Source organism: Sarcophilus harrisii, chromosome 6, assembly GCF_902635505.1.
Source record: "Sarcophilus harrisii chromosome 6, mSarHar1.11, whole genome shotgun sequence".
NCBI classification, from domain to species: Eukaryota; Metazoa; Chordata; class Mammalia; order Dasyuromorphia; family Dasyuridae; genus Sarcophilus; species Sarcophilus harrisii.
In genome coordinates, this window is record NC_045431.1 from 175,244,141 (window position 1) to 175,265,182 (window position 21,042).

General features: G+C 37.1%; 1 long non-coding RNA gene and 1 pseudogene across 1 annotated transcript; both read right to left on the reverse strand.

Moving 5' to 3' along the window:
• Window positions 1-1,348: 1,348 nt before the first annotated feature.
• On the reverse strand, window positions 1,349-5,987 carry LOC116419943 (annotated as a pseudogene).
• Window positions 5,988-6,045: 58 nt separating this feature from the next.
• LOC116419944 lies at window positions 6,046-19,607 on the reverse strand. Its single transcript, XR_004230269.1, has 3 exons — window positions 17,334-19,607; window positions 15,571-15,624; window positions 6,046-7,723 (listed from the first exon to the last, which is right to left on the reverse strand). It is a non-coding gene; the product is annotated as an uncharacterized LOC116419944 (long non-coding RNA).
• Between the last annotated feature and the right edge of the window lie 1,435 nt (window positions 19,608-21,042).

Sequence of the window (21,042 nt, forward strand, 5' to 3'; positions counted from 1 at the left end):
AAATATATAAAGAACTGTCAAATTTGTAAGAACATGAGGCATACATCAATTGATAAATGGTTAAGCTATGGACAAGCAGTTTTCCAATGAAGAAATCAGAACAATTTATAGCCATATGAAAAAATGTTCTAAATCATTACTGATTAGAGAAATGCAAATTAAAACAACTTTGAGATAGCATCTTACACCTATCAGATTGGCTAAAATGATTAAAGGGAAAAGTAACAAATGTTGAAGGGGATGTGGAAAATTGGGATGTTGTTGATGGAACTGTGAACTGATCTAGCCATTTTGGAGAGCAGTTTGGAATTATGGCCAAAGAGTTCTTAAAATGCCTGAATCCTTTGACCCTGCAATACCACTACTAGGTCTATTTCCAAAGATGATTAGGGAAAAAGGAAAAGAATTTATACATTCTAAACTATTTATAGCAGCTTTCTTCGTGATAGCAAAGAACTGCATATATATATATATATGTATATATATACATATATATATATATATGTGTGTGTGTGTGTGTCTTATGGTAACCATCTCTAAGGTAAGAGAGGAGTAGGAAAGGAAAAAAACTTACATGATAGTTTTATTATATATTTAAAAGTAATAGCAAGTTATACATTATAGATTTGCAGTTTCATGTGTAATCTTTTTTATTATACTATGTTATAGAAATGCTTGTTGTATTACATAAATTAAAAATAAAATAAGACTTAAAAAAATAAAAGCCTTCATACCTTGGGGAAAAAAAGTTGTCTTTACTATGTTTTTGTTACATAAATTGCCCTCCTGATTCTACTTTCCTTCATTCTTTATTAATTCACATCTTCCCAAATTTCTCTGAAACTGTCCTATGCTTCATTTTAATGGTACAATAATATTCTTTTACATTCATAAAATGTAATTTGCACAGCTATTCCCCAACTGATGGCCACCCTTTTAGTTAATAGCTTATCATCCAAAAAATGAGCTACTATAAATATTTCTGTACATGCAAGTCCTTTTCATCTCTCTTTGATGTCTTTGCAAGAATAGGCCAACTACTAGTATGCCTGGTTCAGAGAGCAGACACAATTTGGTGAACATATTTCCAATTTTATTTCTCTAACAGCTGGACCAATTCACAGCTCCACCAGCAGTACATCAGTAGTATTGCTTTTTCACAGCCCTTTCAACTAGCTGTCACTTTCCTCATCCACTATGCCAAGCTGGTATGTATAGAGTGGAACCTCAGAATTACTTAATTTGCATTTCCCTAATTATTAGTGAACACTTTTTATATAGGTGTGGATAACTTAGATTTATTCCTTTGAAAACTGTTCACATACTTCAACTATTTATCAATTGGAGAGTATATTTATTCTTATAAATTTGAATCAGTTCTTTATGTAGCTTAAAAATGAGAAACTTGCTACAAAGACTGTCTTCTGGTTACACATTTCCTTTCTAATTTTTATCTCCACTAGTTTTGTTTATACAATTTTAAAAATAAATATATGTAATCAAAATTGTCTAATTTATCTTGCATGATCTTTTGTATGCACTTCTGGTTATAGATTCATCCCCCATCTATAGACATGATTGGAAGTTTCCTCTTTGTTCCTCTAATTTAAAGCTATAATATTTCCTCTTCTCTTTAAGTCATATGGACATTTGGAAATAATGTTGGTTATTGAGGTAAAATGTTAGTGTAACTAATTTCTTTCAGCCAACTCTCTATTGTTTCCACTATTTTTTAAACCAAATAATGACTTGGGTCTTTGGGTTTGTCAACCGTAGTCTACTAGATTCACTTGCTTTTATATACTGTTCACCTAATCTAAGTAGTCAACCTTTCCATGTCTCAACTAGGAACAAAATTGTTTTGACAATTACTGCTCTAGTAAAACTGGTGTTACTAGAGCTCCTACTTTCCCACTTTTTTTCCAACCAGACCAAATTATCATTATGAAAGTCTACCAGAAACTACAGTAAGTAAAAGCAAACAATACATAAAATGTGTTATTGAAACATTTTTGAATGGCCAAAAGAAAATAAAAGGAAATTCAGAAAGAAACACAAACAGCACAGCACTAAAAGTAATGTGTAGGATTTATGATAGGCAATTTTTTAATGCAAATTGCATCCAACAGAGATGGAGGGCTCTATATATGATCCTCTATATATCTGCTACTCTATGTGTGGAAATTCTTGAATTAGGAAGAAGGGGTTAATTTCACAGTATATTTTAATAAAAAGACACTCACTTTCTTTTGTCCACTGCTTCACTTCTGATAGGATACCACCTCTTCTCTCTGGCATTTTAAAGTCTTCATCATCTTACTCTCTAGTCCATCTTTCTCTAGACTACTTTTTCCCCTTATGAATTCTATGCTGCAAATTGGTCAATAAAATGCTTCCTTCAAATTACATCCCATCTTCCACTTTCATATCTTTGTACAGGCAATGTCCCACACTCTTCCTAAAATGTTTTTTCCTTTTCACCTCTTCCCCCAAAAAATGATAACTCTATTGAAGGTTTAGGTTAAGTGTCTCTCCTTTTAAAAGACCTTTCCCGATTCCTCCCACTGTTAAAGCCAGCCCAAATGACTGTGTTGCTCTTACATGTAGTCTAGATATATTCTCCTGTGTTTTTCTAGTAGAATGTAAGTTCTCTGAGAAATGAGACTGCCTGGCTTTTATCTTTTTATACCCAGCACCAAGCCCAGGCTCCAGTATACAGGAAGTGCTTAATGAATAGACTGATTGATTCTAGTTCTAATTCTATCAAAAAGTCCTCACATGGTAGTTTCCTCATCTTCTCAGTCACATTCACTAAAACATCTTTTTATTTGTCAATATCTTTACCCCATGGTACCTAGAAATGAATACTATCAGTACTTCAGGTATGGCCAAATCAGGCTAACAACTCTATTACCTTTCTCACTCTTAAATGATTTGAACTTGGTTTATCACTTGGGGGCCACATCACATGGTTGACTCAATCCCTTTGATCTTCTCACAGATTGGTTGGCCCCTCAAGGTTCATCTCAGAAGATGTGCTAGTCTCTTGATTAGCTACTGCTGAGTACAGTCAATTGGGGAAGCCATTCTCTAATATATACCGTATTTGAAAAGAGCTGCTCACTAAATTCTGGAGGTGAGAACCCTTATCTTTTGTTTCACATTTCCTCCTTTATGATTTCTCTTCCTATGGAAGTGGGCTCTGTATGGACAGACTCGAGGTATACATGCTGGGCAGAGTCGCTATTGGGGCAGGCAGGATTGTATGAAATTCAGGCTTCTTCCAATTCATTCTGGAATCTGTTCTTTCAAGAAAGTCAAACATCTGAGTGAACATGTAGCTAAGAGCTTTTTGTTAAGCTTTGAAAAGAATTTCAATTTATTTCAGTGTCAAAGAATCCACAGCTCCAGTTTGGAAATATTAAGCAGCTTCTTCTGTCAGGACACAGTCCTTTTTGAGTGGTCTCATGAAAGCTCTCTTCTCCTTCACAAATCTGGAATCAACAGGGGACAAATTTGGAGGTAGTGTCAATAAACTTCAAGTCAATCTTCTCCAGGGCATGACATTAAGGTCTGTACCAACAGTGACTTTTGCAAGGTGAGGACATGCTTCTTGTCCCTTTCATTGATCACTTTGCTGTAGTAGACAAAGCCTCCCAGCAGGTTGTTGATCTTGTCAAATCCAGGGGACATGTTGTTTTTAATCAGCTTGCCATCCTTGATCTGATAGCCCTGGCCAATCTTGTTGATTTTTTTTTGTTGATTTTGGCTCAATGGTGGCCCAATGGTTGGCTGACCAGCCCAAGGCACAGAGAAGGCCACGTGAATAGGATGCCAAGCTCCAATACAATGCCATCTTACACAGGCCTCGGTGGGTTTTTCAGGGCAGCTTCTTTGTGTGCCAGTGACTGGTGATTCTTGCTCTTGGTCACTCCAGTGATATCCTCTTGCCCAAATACTGTAAACACAAACACCTGCTAATTCAGCTTCTCAAAGGTTCCTTCCAATTTCTCACTCACACATTCACCTGGATCTACATCAGGTAAGACTTCTGCTTCAGAGGGTGCAGGTGCATGTGGGTGCAGGCAGTGACCCAGATCACCTAGCAATACTTCATGTTTCTGAAGTCTTTTGCCAGTTCTTTCTTGCCATCATCATCCTACCACTCCTTGCAGTACTTGTTGAAGGCTTTCCTCTTGGATTTATGCCAGTTCTTGTAGAATTGCCTCTTACAGTCATCACTGAGGTGTTTGACAAAGATGGTTTTGAAGTTCCAGAAGCCACATCCACAATGCCTACAATGACCATGGGAGGCATCTCCATAATGGTAACAGTCTCAACCTGTTCCTTCTTGTTGACCTTTGAGCTGGGCCTGTCCACCTCTCAAACCATGTGGGTCATATCTGACTTATAGCCCAGAAAGGCTATCAGCTGAAGGTTCTCAGTGGGGTCATTGTTGGGGAAGCCCTTCACCTTTCCCAAGAACCTGTTGCTTCTCTTTTGAAACGGGAAGCCAAGAGATCCATGCTTATCTAGGAGTGAAGAACTTCCTAAGGAACTTGCTGTTGCCATTGCAGCTGCCACCAAGGAAAGCTGGGAGAGCCTAAGAGGGTTTTTTTGGCAATAAAGTTAGAAGACTCTTATGTGAAGTATTGTTTGGAACCGACGCTTGTTCACATATGGCTTTCTATTTCTGATATACAGAAGCAGATCCAGGACTAGAAAAGACTTCAAAGACCACATAATCAAGGCATCTAGGCAGCACAGTAGATAAGGGCCTGAATATATAATCAAGGAGCTATGGGTTCAAATCCTGATTCAGACACTTAAAAAAGCTAGTATTTAACAACTAGTATTTATTCACATAACACTTTAAGATTTGCAAAGCACTTTACAAATATAATTTCATTTGATTTTTAATAATCTTGGGAAATAGGTGGTTATTATTCCCATTTTACAGATAAGTTAACTGAGACTGGCAAATTATAAGTAGCATATCTAGGATCATACTTTGAGCCTGGATTTGAACTCAGCCCCTCCTGATTCCCGTTCTGGCACTTACACTTGTCACTGGACAAGTCACTTTATCTTTTTGCCTCAATTCCTCATTTACAACATGAGATGGCTAGATTCTAAGGTCCTTTCCAGTTCTAAATTTTTCATTCTACTTCAAATTCCCATGGATAAAGATACCCAGAGAAAAAAGTGAATTTCCCAAAGTAGCAAACCAAATAGGTAGCAAATAGGTTATGATTTGAATTCATGTTCTCTGCAACATACTGCTATCAGCTGTCACACAGGAACTGAAAGCTATTTTAGAGATTATCTAGTACAACCCTCTCATTTTGCAGAAAAGGAAACTGAGAAAGGGATTCACCCAAAGTCACACAGATAATAAATGCCAAAACTGCTGTTTGAACACTGGGATCTGAATCCAGAGCCAGAGTTCTTTCCACTGTACCACGCCATATTGTCTTCTAGTATTTCCTGAATAATTATAATTAACATAACTGTGGCTTAATATGGAATAAAATCCTTTGTAGAGAGTCTTTTTCTATAAAAAAGGTAGCTTAACTCATGAGCACCGATGGGGTACCAGATCCTCTGTCTGCGAGCAATCGTCAAAGCAAAGGCCAAAAAAAAAAAAAAAAAAAGCAAAAAAGGAGAAAGAACAGAGATGAGAATAGGGAAGTGCCTACAACAGCTTTAGCCAATATGATTCAAACAAGCCATCAGTAATAAAAACTGGGAAATGGGGAAAAAGACAAATATCATGATCTTTTTTATCATCATCTCCTGCAAAATGCAATGGATGAAAGCAGTAAACATGAGAAAGGATCCCAGGAACTATTTTAACCTAAACAACAGTCTTTGTCACTTAGAGAGATGAAGCTAATGATAGTAACAGCATCTTAAAATGTAAACTCATGTGTTGTGAAATGTCCTTTGTTCTCAATGAGGACCATGACATCAGGGAGGGGATGCCATGACATGCAAGTGAATTACATTTAAGCGAGGGAGGACTGTGCAAGGTCACCTGCCTCACTTTCCCCTCCAGAGCTATCTGGGTCTAAGGGGCCAGATATAGATTAGGATGATGGGAAATAGGTCTTGAAACTCATTTGTAAAGCACTCTGAAGGAGAATGGTGAAAGGCTACTAATAGCCTATGGGGAGCTTGGCCTACGAGCCAACTGCACCATATCATCCCAAGAATATCCATAGATGAAACTGCCAGAAGGACAACAAATAGATAAGAAATGGAAGAGATCTATCGGTCTTTTTATAATGAACTATTTTCATTAGCAATGATGTAAATTTTCGTACCTTAGACCCTTACAATGATGAGGATGAAATGAGGTGAAGTAGAGAAGAGAGATTAGAATCATAATAATAATAAACAATTGGTTTAATTTATAGATTGCCAAGTATTGCCAGGCACTTTTAAATATAACTTCATCTGATCCTCACAACAACCCTGTGAGGTAAGTGCTCTTATCCCATTTTATATTTGAGGAAGCTGAGGCAAACAGATGAAGTGTCCAAGGTCATACAACTGAAAAGTGTCTGAGAGTCAGAGAGGAAGACTTCAGTGGCAGAAAGGAGGCAGCATGTCCAAAGGAAGTTCTAGAGTAAAACAGCAGCTGAGTCATGAAAGGGATATTTGAAAAAATCAGAACTGGAACCAGGAGAAGAAATAAAAATAAAGATGTCATTTTTCCCAATCAAGTTCTAGGACTTCCTGAAATCTATCCATGGGCTCCTTAGGGACCCTTTCATTTTTCAGCACAGCAAACTGAGGCTCCAAACCTATTAAAAGGATGATCAGTCAATCCCCCAATTATCTTTGCACAATCCAAGTGCCAAGCTCCAGTTTTTATCCTCCTCTTCTTAGCCCTAGGTAGAATTTGTAGCTACTTCCCTCCCTCAGACCCAGATGAAATGTGGCTCCTTAGAATCTAACATCCCACTATGGCCACGAAAACACATTTATTTTGTGTAGCTATTATATAAGGAAAGCTAAATCCTCCCCAATGTCTTCTTCCCTAGCTCCCCTAGAGAGTTATTATAGTCTTAGAAACTAAATTACTTGCGATTGTGAGCTAAGAAAAATGCACCTTTGGGCCAGCTGCCTGCCTGAGAAGCTGTGAAACATTTGATGTGCTGGGCTTGAGAACAGCTATGTTACACCAGTGCCCCTAAGGGACCATGTTAGCCTCAGATCAAGAGGCCCATGAGCTCATGTATTCATGCATTTATGCAATTTTTGAGAGTTTCCAAGCCTTCATTCCTATTAGAAACGTCAGGTCCTCCCGTCAACATGTCCAAATGGGGTTTTGTTTCCATTGGCTCAGGGAAAACAAACATCCATCTTGGGGCTGTTAAGGTGCCAGCATTTCTGGAAATGTTTTCACCTAATACTTCCCTGGGAAAACATTGTCTAATAAAATGTTAGTTTAAGACATTCGTTTTCTTCATTTTGCCAAAGCATAGTCATAGTGGTCACAATCTTGCTATGGTTAAATTGAAAGTTGGGAGCAAGGGTGAGTTTTCATTTCATTTCCAAAGACATTTTACCTGTAGTGTGTTCACTGATCATTAGAGTCAAAGTATTCACAGCCTAGTTGACAGCTGTCAAAAGGCATCTTTTTTCCACCAGTGGCTTCCCTTTGATGGCAAGTAGCTGTGGATCATGGAATTTCATGATCTCAGAAAAATCACACCTGCAAGTGACCCAAAGGTCAATGAAAAGACATAGCAGATTTAGTCAGACTCTTACATGTCAACAATATGACATCATGAATCTACTGAAGTTTCATTGAAAAGTCTTGAAATCAAATAATCCTCTCTGGAAGATTTATAGAAGGATGTGGACAGGATGACATATGCACAAAATGATATGTGGAGAAAATACGCTCTGCAGCTGTACAGGAAAGGAGCACCCAAGTGCTAAGATCATGAATCCACTGGCATCTCATTAAAGTCCTGACTTTAAAGCATCTTCTATGGAAGACCTCTGGAAGACCATGAGTAAGAGTCATAGAGAAAGAAAAACAGTGGATAGAAAGAACACTGCATGAAGGGAGATGAAGGGAGCCATAATGATGTCATAACTGAACCACAAAAAGACAGAAGCAAACATCATGATACAGACTCATTACAAAACAGGACATCTAGGTACTCAATGTTTTTGACTTATAAAGTCATCAGACTCTCTTTTCATGTTTCTAGCATTAAGTATGTAGAAGATACACTTACATGACATTCATTGCAAAATGTTAGACTTGAAAGGAAACAAGAGCTCATTTCTTACTTTTACAGATGAGGAAAATGAACTCAGAGAGACATGAAGACTAGAAATAATATATCCCAGCCTGGGAATCAGAGGAATGTTGTTCCCGTTCCAGCTCCACTATTTATTAGCTGTGTACCTCTGGGCAAGCCATGTCTCAAGGGTTCAGTAGCCCCCTTTCTCAATTGAGTGGAATGAAGATGATAGCTGAGTTCTCCTCCACTTTTAAAGGTACCATCCCTAACATCAAGAATTAATATCAGAGCTATAATATATCACACACTAAGACTGACTGACCCAGGACAAGGCAGGTGGTATCAGTATAATAAATATTAAGTGACAATACATGTCACATTCTGGAGCACCAACACGTGCTGCTTCAAGAAACAGTATAGCATAGTCAGAAAAGAAATGAGTTAACCATAATGAAATGCCATAAAAACCTGAGTTTAAGACCTATCTCTTAAACAAACTAACTGTATGGTCATGGCCAACTTCTCTGCCCCTCCCCTATGGAAGTCTGAGCCTTTAATTACACAGAAGCTACCAATGTGTATTTAGAGAGCACGCTTGCCCATTGGGAATTCCCCAAACAGAAGAAATCACTGTTCCAAATCAAAAAGAAAAAAAGAAAAATTGGTTCTTTATAAATTGGACATTAAGGGGATGGTCATCAATTTGGAAATAACTGAAGTTGTGATATATGAATGTAATAAAATACTAGCATACTATAAAAAAATGACAAGCAGGGAATTACTGAAAAAAATTCAAAGGAAGGTGGCCTAGCTATACCAGATCTAAAACTATATTATAAAGCAGCAGTCATCAAAACCTTTTGGTACTGGCTAAGAAGTAAAGTAGTGGATCAGTGGAATAAGTAAGGTACACAAGAAACAATCATCAATGACTATAGAAATCCAATATTTGATAAACCCAAAGGCTCCAGCTTCTGGGATAAAATCTCACTATTTGACAAAAATTGCTGGGGAAACTGGAAAATAATATGGCAGAAACAAGGCATTGGCCAACATCTAACACTAATACCAAAATAAGGTTGAAATGAGGTCATAATTTAGACATAAAGGGTGATACTATAAGCAAATTAAGAAAACAAGGAATAGTCTACCTCTAAAGTCTGTGAAAGGGAAGGAATTTATGGCCAGAGAAGAACTAGAAAATATTATGAAATGTAAAATGGGTAAATTTCTATTACATTAAATTTTAAAAGTTTTGCACAAACAAAATCAATGCAGCTAAGAAGGAAAACAGAAAGCTGGGGAAAAACTTTATATAGCTAGTGTTTCTGATAAAGGTCTCATTTCTAAAATATATAGAGAATTGACACAAATTTTTAAGAATATAAGTCGTTCCTGAATTGATAAGTGGTTAAAGAATATGAACAGACAATTTTTAGATGGAGAAATTAAAGACATTTCAAATCATATGAAAAATGTTCTAAATCACTATTGATCAGAGAAATGCAAATCAAGACAACTCTGAGGTATCACCTCACAACTCTCAGATTAGCTAAAATGACAGGAAAAGATAATGATAAATGTTGGAGGAGATGTGGAAAAACTGGGACTATAATGTATTGTTGATGAGTTGTGAAATGATCCAACCAATTCTGTAGAGCAATTTGGAGCAATACCCAAGGGGCTATCAAACTGTGTATGTCCTTTGATCTAGCAGTGTCTCCACTGGGTCTGTATCCCAAAGAAATAATAAAAGAGGGAAAAGGACCCAAATGTGCAAAAATGTTTGTAGTAGGCATACAAACTTATTGTTTGCTTATTTTTTTCTTTCTTGTGTTATTTTCCCTTTTCATCAGATTTTTCTGTGCAGTGTGATAATGATGGAAATATGTTTAGAAGAATTGCACAAGTTTAACCTATTTTGAATTGTTTACTGTCTTGAAAGAGAGAAAGAGAGAGAGAGAGAGAGAGAGAGAGAGAGAGAGAAATTTGGAACACAAGATTTTGCAAAGTTGAATGTTGAAAACTATCTTTTTGTGCATTTAGAAAAATAAAACACTATTTAAAGAAAGAAACAAATGATAAACAACTAGATTTTGGAAAAACCTGGAAAGATTTTACATAGATGATGCAAAATGAAGTGAGAAGAACCAGGAAAAAAACTGCACACAGTAACAGTAACACTGTGTGATGATCAACTATGACTGACTTATCTCTTCTCAGCAATACAATGATCAAGGACAGTTCCAAAAAACTCATGATAAGAAATATTTGGATATATTTGTATCCAGAAAAAGAACTGATGGGAGTCTGAACACAGATTAAAATACACTTTTGCTTACTTGAGGGATTTTTGTGGGTTTTTTCCTTTTGGTCTGTTTATTCTTTCACAATATAACTAACATGATAGATGTTTTACATGATTGCATATGTATAACCTATATCAAATTGTTTATCATCTTAAGGAGAGGTAGAAAAGAAGGGAGAGAGAAAATTTAGAACAAAAACATTTTTAATAAATGTTTACAATTGTCTTTACATGTATTTAGAAAAATAAGAACATTATTTTTAAAAAGGTGGTCCTTTGCAAGGAATGATACAAGAAAATGAAGCAGCAACAGATCTTGCCTTTTGAAAACTGAACATATCAGCCCTATAAACTTGCATCTGAAAGAAATATAAATAGTTAATGTTGTAAAAGTACACTAGTTCTAATCCATTACATATTCATGCTTCAACCAATGGTGGGTTTGCTCATCTTTCTTTTCCCTGATATGTAGCAAGAGCCCCTGTACCTCTAGGAAATGGTCCTGTGACTGTCTATAGCCAAATAGTTCATTTAAGGATCAGCATTTGAAAACTTAACTTCCCTGGTTCTCAGATGACACAAATAATATCTGTCCCTTGGGATCCCATTCAAAATGTTCCTAGCTTGGCCAGCACTGGCAGAGTTTGTTCTCTCTGGCATAGCTGCTAAGAGTTCAAGGGCACCTCTGAACCCTAATGAGTCATTTTATATGCAAAGGTACGGGAACAGAAGGGAACTACTGTGTGAAACAGCTGCATCTATTTGCTAGGGGACTAGACAGAGGAAGAATTGGATTCAAATCCCACCTCAAATAATAGTCATCTGATCTAGGCAAATCTACTAACATCTCTGATCTTAGCTTCCACATCTACAAAACAAAAATAATAAAAATCTGTAGTATAGACCTTTCCAGATTATGGTATTATTCTATAAGGATAATAAATACAATGTGCTAGTGTCTCTATGAACTCTGCAATGTGACTATTCCCTCCAAAGATGCAAATTGCTTCATATCCATGCTTGACCATTTCAGGAAATTCTAATTCACATCCTCACATAAATTGACCATGGAAACAAAGGACTCTAAAGACTTGGAATCCTTCCCCTAACATTCACAACATTTCAGGGTTACCAATGAAACATAATCAGTTGTCCCTAGTGGAAACTTGAAAGTGGTATGTAAATGGCAGTTAATATCATTCAGTGCCTTACATATAGGAGGTACTCAATAAAGACTTCTTGGTTTTAATTGGATGGAAGTAAAGAATAAGTTTTGAGCATAGCACCCAGAGATAGCAAGAAAAAAATGAGAAAAATATCCACCTGCCTCCCTTCAATTCAAGAACACTTCCTATAGGAGGTGGGCTTTTCAGAAGCATTTAACATAGAATCACTGCTAACAGGGAAAAAACACAATGTATTTCTTTTCTGGACTAAACTTTAGTCTCAGAGTACAGACTCTAACTACAACTGGCATAAATTAGGCTCCAGTTCAGAATCTAAGACCTAGCTGGCACAAATCTCCAATACTAAACTAGAATTAATGAATGCTCCCACATCTGGCTGCCTCACAGAAACATCTTGTTTATGTTTTGAGACTTGAGTTCATAATTATGCTAACTCACATTTTTGCGGCCTTCTCACAATATGGTCTAAACATCTGCCTCAGGATCATCCCAGACTATACTCCAAGTGACCAGTACCATCTTCTTCACAAGGTACAGATACATCTCCTGTTTTCTATCCCAAGCCAAGTTTGCATCAGAAGACACAAGGTTTTCATAATAAGAGAATCTGAGTTTCTCTTGTGACTACATATAAACCACATGAAAGCACTCCTCAATCAATCAATCAAGAAGCAATGATGGAGCCCTAACTAGATGCCAGGCCCCAGGGGTCCAAATACAACAGTCCCCTTTTCAAATCTGCAAAAGTGATAGCAGAGAAAACTTATAGGTATATGAAAAATAAATAGCAGATGATTTGAGAGGAAGGGCCCTGAAAATGGGGATCAAAAAAGACCTCATATAGAATGTGATGTTTGAATTGAGACTTAAGGGAAATTTATAACTTTAAAAAAATAAACTCTAGGGGGTCTGGTAACTTTCTGTCCTATTCTGCAGGAATTTGTGCTTTCTGGACTGGAAGATCAGGGTTCCTCCTTCTCTTTGACACTGTTTACAATCCATTGATAATCTTCAACAATTGCTAGGGCCAAAACATTCATCTTTGGGTGGTTCCCATAAAGCTATAGATCTCAAGTTAGAAGAGATATCAAGAGAACAGACCACTTCATTTTACAGACTGGGAAATTGAAGTATAGAAAAATGAGATTGATGAGTCAGCCAAGGTTACATGGGTATTAAGTAAGTGGGGCTGGACTGGAACTCAAATGGTATGACTCCAGATTAGGTGCTCTTTGCATACTGACTCTCCAAACTCATCTTAGTACATCAATTCAAATGAAAGCAACTCAGTTTCCTGGTATGGCACTGGTATTCTGTCCAGATTTCACAGGCTTGCAATAATGCCTTTGAAGATATCTTATTGGTATATAGTTATCTACATATTCTCTCTCATTGGAAGGTAATAATAATAATAGTTGTCTTTCACACTCAAAGACCAAAATAACGTCATGATATAGGAGTCAATGTAAACTAGGTCCCACTGTGACAGATCTGACCAATATAAGTTCAGGAGGCTCTTCAACAGTCAGGCAAAAATAGTCCATATGAAGCTTGGACCAAAATAACAATAAAACAAAAACAAAAATAATAAACATTTATATAGTATCTATAATGTGATGGGTACTATGCTAAACACTTTACAAATATTATCTCATTTGAATCTCACAACAACCCTGCCAGTTAGGTACTATTATTATCTCAATTTTCAGTTGAAAAAAATGAGATAAACTGAGGTTAAGTGACTTGCCCAAAGTCACACAGTAAGTGTCTAAAGCTGGATTTGAATACAATATTCCTGGATCTAAACCCAGTGCTCTATCTAGTACTCCTTGAAGACAGGAACCATTTTTTTTATATCCCTAGTGCTTTTGCCTGGCACATAGTAAATGGATTATAGGCTTATAGACTCATCGGTTCTGAAAGTAGTCCTTTAATAGAGTGAAATCTCACTGCCCTTCTTCCATATCAAATACAAATGTCTTACACAGGTACAAAATTCCCTTCAATTTGTCCATAATACAAATCTGGATCCAAAAATAAAATGAGGTTGCTCTGGGATTCAAAGGAAAATTTAATTTATACAAGGCCCTTTTCCTGACTATAAGGACAGTGTCAGTAAATGTGCTGAACCCTAGTCTCTGCTGCCTTCTCCCTGCTTACCTATCCCTGAAAGCTTTGCCAAGAGATAGCAAAAACAGGGTGTGCAATGGTAAGGAATTGCTTCTCTGATCCCCAATCATAGAGATCAGTTTTCAGTATTATGGTCATTGTTATTATTATTACCTCTTCATGATCACAATCAGAGCTTGTTTTAGCATGGTAAGATTGTCAGATTGCTTTTCACGAAAGCCTCAATTTACTCATTTCCCCTAATGTCCTTTTTTTTACCCTTTTCAACTACACACAGAGGTATCCACAAATATTCCTACTTTGATCAGAATTATTTTGTCATTTCTCTCTTCCTTCAGCCTTACAACACCTAAGCTTATTCTTCATCTACGATAATTTCCAATCTCATGGAGATTGATCCCAGGTTTCTGCCAAGGCATCGAACCCTAGACTGGCTAACGTCTCCTGTTTTCCCTACCTTGACCCCTTGATGAACAAATACAGTTCTATAGTATCCACTTATCTCCAATCCCTTGCCTCCTTTCCTATGACCAATCCTGCCCTTGCAAGCCTTTTAATTACTCCCGCTATCTGCCACCTTCACTCCTATTTGTGCATTGCTAAACAGACTTGGAGAAAATCATGAAACTGTGCTGAGTCCTCTAAAAATTTGTGTTAAATAATCTCAAGTGAGCCCTTATTATGGCAATGAAACCCTTCTACATCTTCTTAATTCATTCAACATTCCATTTAACCCAGCAGCTTTCACAAAATTTTTTTACCCCTCTCCAAATTTTCTATAGCTCCCCTTTCCCTCCCCATCATGCTCTCAGTTGAGAAACTTGAATATTTCACTGGAAAAATTGAGGTCAGTTACAAAGAGATTCCTCTCCTGCCATCCTCCTCATCACATATCACTGAGAGGTTTTCCATCTCTTCCTCCATCTCTGTATGAAAAAGTAGCCCTTCTTAATAAAGTACCCGAAGCATGTGCCCATTGGGGAACAGCCATTGAAATTAGAATATATGACTGTGCCATAAGAAATAACATGATAGGGGCAGCTAGGTGGCACAGTGGATAGAGCATCAGGCTTAAAGTCAGGAGGACCTAAGTTCAAATGCCACTTCAGACACTTAATACTTCCTAGCTGTGTGACCCTGGGCAAGTCACTTAACCCCAATTGCCTCAGCAAAAAAAAAAAAGAAGTAACATGATAAAGGCAGAAACACATGGAAAGATCTACATGAACAGATGCATAGGGACATGAGTATTGCCAAGAATACAATATGCAGGATGACTAAAATGACATAAACAAAGAAAACAACAATAAAATAATCAAAAGTAAATGTTATAAAATACAAAGAATCAGCTTTATCCCAAAGAAAAGATCAAAGACACCTCTCTCCACACCTTTATAGAAGTGGGAGGTTCTTGGATAAAGAACTAACGCATATATTTTCAGATTATCGAAATGGATCGATTGGTTTTATTGATTTCTTCTTTTTTTAAATATTCTTTCTTATATGGGATAGTTCCCTGGAAGGGAAAAGGAGGAATACATAGAGGAGAAATTTAGGTGATATAGAAATAAATTACCAGCAAATTTTATTTGAAAATATATATACATACAAATACACATATACATATACAGCATTAATATAAAGTTGATTCTCCTATGATATTTGAGGATCTTCTTACCATTCACATGCTGACCTTTGATAACATTCCAGTTTATCCATATCCATTCTTAACCTGTGGTGGCAAGAAGTGAAGAGTTAGGGGAATAACCAGGCCAAAGACATTGGACACACCACTTCCCTAGGCCTGGATATTCAACCTTACTTCATATAGTAGAAGACTGTTGGAGTTTGTTGACCCCTTAATCCCAAAGCTTCCTTATCTGGAATTTGGAGAATACCTCACTTCTTGGATCATGGGACCTGACAAGTTATGATTCCCCCATCTTGTACCTGACAAGATAACTTTCAGAACCAACACATACAATTTTAGTGATCTGGAACATCTGAGTTCCCAAACCCTCCCTCAGAAACTTACTAGCTGTGTGATACTAGACAAGTCACTTAACGTCAAAGCCTCTGTTTCCTTATCTGAAAAAAAATGAGGCTGTTAGCACCTACTTCCCAAAATTATAATGAAAAAGTGAGATAATTTATATGTATGTATGTATGCATACATGTCACTTTAAAAACCTTAATAAATGCTACTTATTATTATTATTATTATTCAATATAGCTCGCTCTCACTTTGTTTCCTCATATGTAAAATGAGTAAAATAATAGCATATTCTTGCCTTTATTGTTGTGAGGATCAAATGAGATAACCTATGTTCAATACTTTGCAGACATTAAGTAGTATATAAATTCAAGCTATAATAGAGGTATCTGGGCAATGCAGTGGAGAGACAGCCAGGAAAGTTTGAGTTCAAATCCAGTCTCAAATATTGGGGACAGCCAAAGGAAAAAAAAGGAGGCAAGGGATTGGAGGTAAGTGAATAATATAGAACTGGATTTCTTCATCAAGGAGTCAAGGTAAGGAAGAGAGGAGAATTTAGCCAGTCTAGGGTTTGATGGCCTGGCAGAGACCTGGGATCAATCTCCATGAGACTGAAGGTCACTGTAGATGAAGAACAGACTTAGGTGTTATAAGACTGAACTGTCTTGTTCAGTGATAAGCAAAGAGGCTAGTGTCATTGGAGGTTTGGGGTTTGGGGAGGAAGGTTATAACAGGGAAGAAAGATCATCTCCTAACAAAATGTCTCTCAAAAAAGGAAAAATTGTTTTAAAAAAAACTGTAGCCACAGACAATAGAAGCACTCACTCTGAAAAGGAGGAAATAATAATGCCATCTAGATAAAATAACAATTAGAAGTATAATAAAGTATTTGGAGTAAGCAGGCCTGGATTCAAATCCTGGGTCTACTATTTATTGTCATTGTGTCCTTGGAGGAGTAACTAATTCTATAAGCCTATTCCCTTGACTCCTAAATCAGGAGGCTGGCCTAGAAGGCATCCTTGAAATAGAAGGAGGCTTGACTTTCCCCTTCAACACACCTTTGCAGGCTCATTATACATTATTCCCCATTCTACCATCTACAGCCCCATCTCATTGGCCTTCTTGTTATACCTTATATTATCCTACTGCTATTCTTCTTGTTATTCCCCCTAATATGGGTTCTTGGCACCCATGAGCCACTATAGCCTAAGTGGACACTAGTGCCAAGGACACAAATATGGGTAAAGACATGTGCTAGGTGTTGGGGGGCGGGATATGGAATTTCAACAGGGTGCAGTCCCTATCCCAGTAATGTCCAGTAGCAGGATAAGACACAAATATACACAGCCATAAAACAACAAACAAAAGCCTGCTGGAGTTCCAAGGAGGGAGATGGAGGGTAATAAAGGATAAGGGAAGAGCAGGAGCCAAAACGCCCAAGTGCTTACCTTTGAATGTTTCTCTTGGAAATTCTGTCAATTTTTCTTTTGAGGTACATCAGAGTCCTCCCCTCCTTCCTCCAAGCATATAGCCATGAGGCTATGGGCACCCTGAACCTGAATAGACTAAAAAAAGTCATAGCTGGCTTCCCAAGAGATCTGGACTTGCTTGTTGCTGGAAAACTTTAGATGCTGGGTAAATGTGAATGAATACCTATTGAATTATCCCAAATAAATGTCCTACTACATAATAAGAGATAGCCAAATTTAAAATATTTGTCTATGTGAAAAACGAGACTTTTCTGTTTCAAGAATTTCCTTTGTGATTTCTTCTATATCAATTTTGTATAGTGAATATCTTTTCTGGACAGGACTCTTTTACTCCCTTTGGGGGAAACCTTGAAAATGATTCATTATTAAGTTTTGTTTAGGGATCTTCCCTGGAGTTCTATTCTGAGGAGAGGGCAAAACAAACTACAGAGTGGGAGAAAAACTTGATGTTGGGTGGAAGGGAGGGGTCAGACCAACCCCAGAAAATTCCAGGCTTCATGAGAGCCAAGAGCAGGATCCTTTTAGAGAGGGGGCCCCTCAGTTCAGGGTAACCATGGTAATTCTACTTATTCATTAGTCTATTCAATCTCTATTTGCTCTCAATCAGCCAAGGTTTTGAAAGGAGACCTTTTTCATCCGGGAAATTTATGTCAAAATTAAAAGGCTCATCTTGAAGCCTGGATATGGCCCATGCATAGCAGCCTACCTTATTTGGAACAAGCAAACATTTGGAAGAAAGAGGAAAAAAGACACAAGGTGAAGAGGAGGAGAAAAAGGACGGAAAGAGAAGCAGGGAGATAATTATTTAACTTTCATCTTATTTGTGCCTTAGACATTTCCATTGGCACACAAAATTATTTTCTGTGTCCACTGCCAACAGACACCAGAAACTTTTATTTCTTTTTTCTCCAAGGTTATACTCTCAATTGCTTGTAGAATTGCAACAACATTTGTTCCAGATTCCACTATAAGGCACCTTTCACCTTGATGAAAATCCTGGGTGCTTATATTTCAACTGGTTATTTTTAATATATAACTAATAATTTCACTTAACATGCAAAATATAAATTGAATGCTGCTGAGAACTGGTGCAGTTCTTTAAAAGTGATGGGGAAAATTGAGATTATATTTGGCTCACAGTAAGAAGGATAGTTAACAGATTGAATCCAAAATAAGAGATGAAATATGTTATTTCTATTAGGATTTAGGATGCATATTTGTAATTCTCACAGGACAGGGGGCAATGCTATAGGCAGGGAGTGTTGGAGAGCTCAGCAGAGCAAGCACTTAAGCACTTGTAGATGTCGATAATTTTGATGAAATTTGTCCAGCTTAGCCTACCTGCAGACAATTCGATTGTACTGTTTTCACATACTAATTAGTTTATACTCTTACTAATGAATGCTTGCTAGTTAATACTTGGACTGTGGCCTAAGCAGTATGAGCTCATAGTCTAAAGTTGTGTTAATTATCACATGCAAAGAGTCCATTGTTATAACTTAGATTGGATTTTTATAAACCACACTTTGGAAGTAACAGCCACTTATGCATACATCAATTTAGAAAAGTCCTGATTCTATTTGTAGCAGGTGCACACACATTAAGTGAGCTTTTAGAGTGCACAGATGTGTTTTTTCTCAAAAAAATTGGTTCCCTCAAGTCATTCCAAAACAATGACTGCCTCTACTGCTACCCTGGATCACTGTGTGATTGCATGACAATAATGCTCGATTTGGATCCAGGAAGTCTCAAATTCAATTCCTACCTCAAGCACATACAAGCTCTTTAATCCTGAGCAAGTCTCAATGTCTCTGAGCCTAAGTTTCACCATACATAAAAAAGAGATAATAATGGCACCTTCTTGGTAGAATTTCTGTGAGGATGAAGCCATGTAAAATGCTTTGTGAATCTAAAAAGGGGAGTAAGGCATTTTAAGAAGGAATATTTAGTGAACACTGAGAATCTTAAAAGTCACAGCAGTGATTCCTAAAGTATATTTGTATTCCATTTCCTTTCTCCATAAATAATGGGTCGTGACCTTTTATTACTAAAATAAATGACAATTATTAGGGTATCTTTCAGGAACTTTGCCAAATGTATAGTGTAAGCTGAAATAAAAGAGATTATAGAAGGCCTTAAAAGTCAGAGGAGTCTGAATAGTACTTAAAAGACAATATGGGGCCCCTGAAGATTTTTGAGCAAGAGGGGTCTTTTAAAAAATCTCTAGGTAGGGGAAGCTAGGTGGCCCAGTGGATACAGCACCAGTCCTGAAGTCAGGAGAACCTGAGTTCAAATTAGAGTTCAAATCTGGTTTTAGACACTTAACACTTCCTAGCTGTGTGACCCTGGGCAAGTCACCTAACCCCAATTGTCTCAGCAAAAATTAAATAAATGAATGAATAAAATAAATAATATATATAAAAATCTCTGGGTAAGGAAGACTATTGAGGAGGTAGGAGGAAAAGTGAAGAGCTGGTGGAAATATCTGCAAAAAGTCATTGCAAGAAACCAAGTAAGTGGTAAAAATGGTCTGTCTTACTAGCCAAAATGCCTTTACTGTTTGGAGGATAGGAAGCATTAAGCAAAAGGAACACATTCTCTTATCTAGGATAAGGAGGATAGTACACAAAACTGGAGCTGTCCATGGTGAATCTGAATGCTCAGTATAACCTCCATTTCAAGGGAATTGGTTCTGACCCTCACTTATCCTCAACTTAGGATGAAAACCCATTTCAGTAACTAGGATTCCAGATTTTTATCATCCTGGAAATATGCTGCCACCTGCATATGAAACACAGCACAACACCTCTGAGCTTATAGATACTAAGAGCAAACTCTAATTGAAGCCTTTTAAAAATCAGACTAGCTCTCCAGGGGACCAATCTAAGCAAACCTGTCTAGGACAAATAGAATATAAACTCACTAAGGTATGGACCTTTTATCTTTTATAACTCCACTGCTTAGCACATGTGCTAAATAAACCACTGATGACTTGAGCAGATTTGATCTTCATTGTCCATAGAATTAGAGTAGACCATACGTATACTCAAGAACAAAGTCCCCATGACACTTTAGAGGCAGCTGGGTGGAATAAATAGATCACCTGAGTTCCAAACCTGACATAAACACTAGTGGTATAATACTGGATAAGTCACTTAGATGCTTTCAGTTCTCAACTTTCTCATCTACAAAAATGAGGACAATAATAGCACTTACACAGGGTTGTAGTGAGGATGTATGCAAAATGTTTGCAAAACTTCAAGTGCTATATAAAATGTATTATTGTTGTTATTGTTATTATTATTATTATTATAACTGATTACCAGAAAGGCCATAGACCAAAGATCTAGAGCTAGAAGCTCAGCGGCTATATGTAGGACAAACTCTTTATTTACCAAGAATATTGAAGCCCAGAGAAACCAATGATTTACCCAAGATCATTCAGGTACTAAGTTGCAGAAATTGAATGTAACTCAGGCCCTTTGATTAGAAATTTAGTGCATTTCCCAGGGCACCACACTTTATAATCAGATTATCATATCTGTAAGAAAGAAATTCATGGGTTTCATCTGATGCTGTTCCCTCAATATCAAAATGTTTACCCTTCTAACATCCTCCCCAGACTCCAGGGAGATTGCTGAAGGGTAATCAACCAGTGAAAACAGTC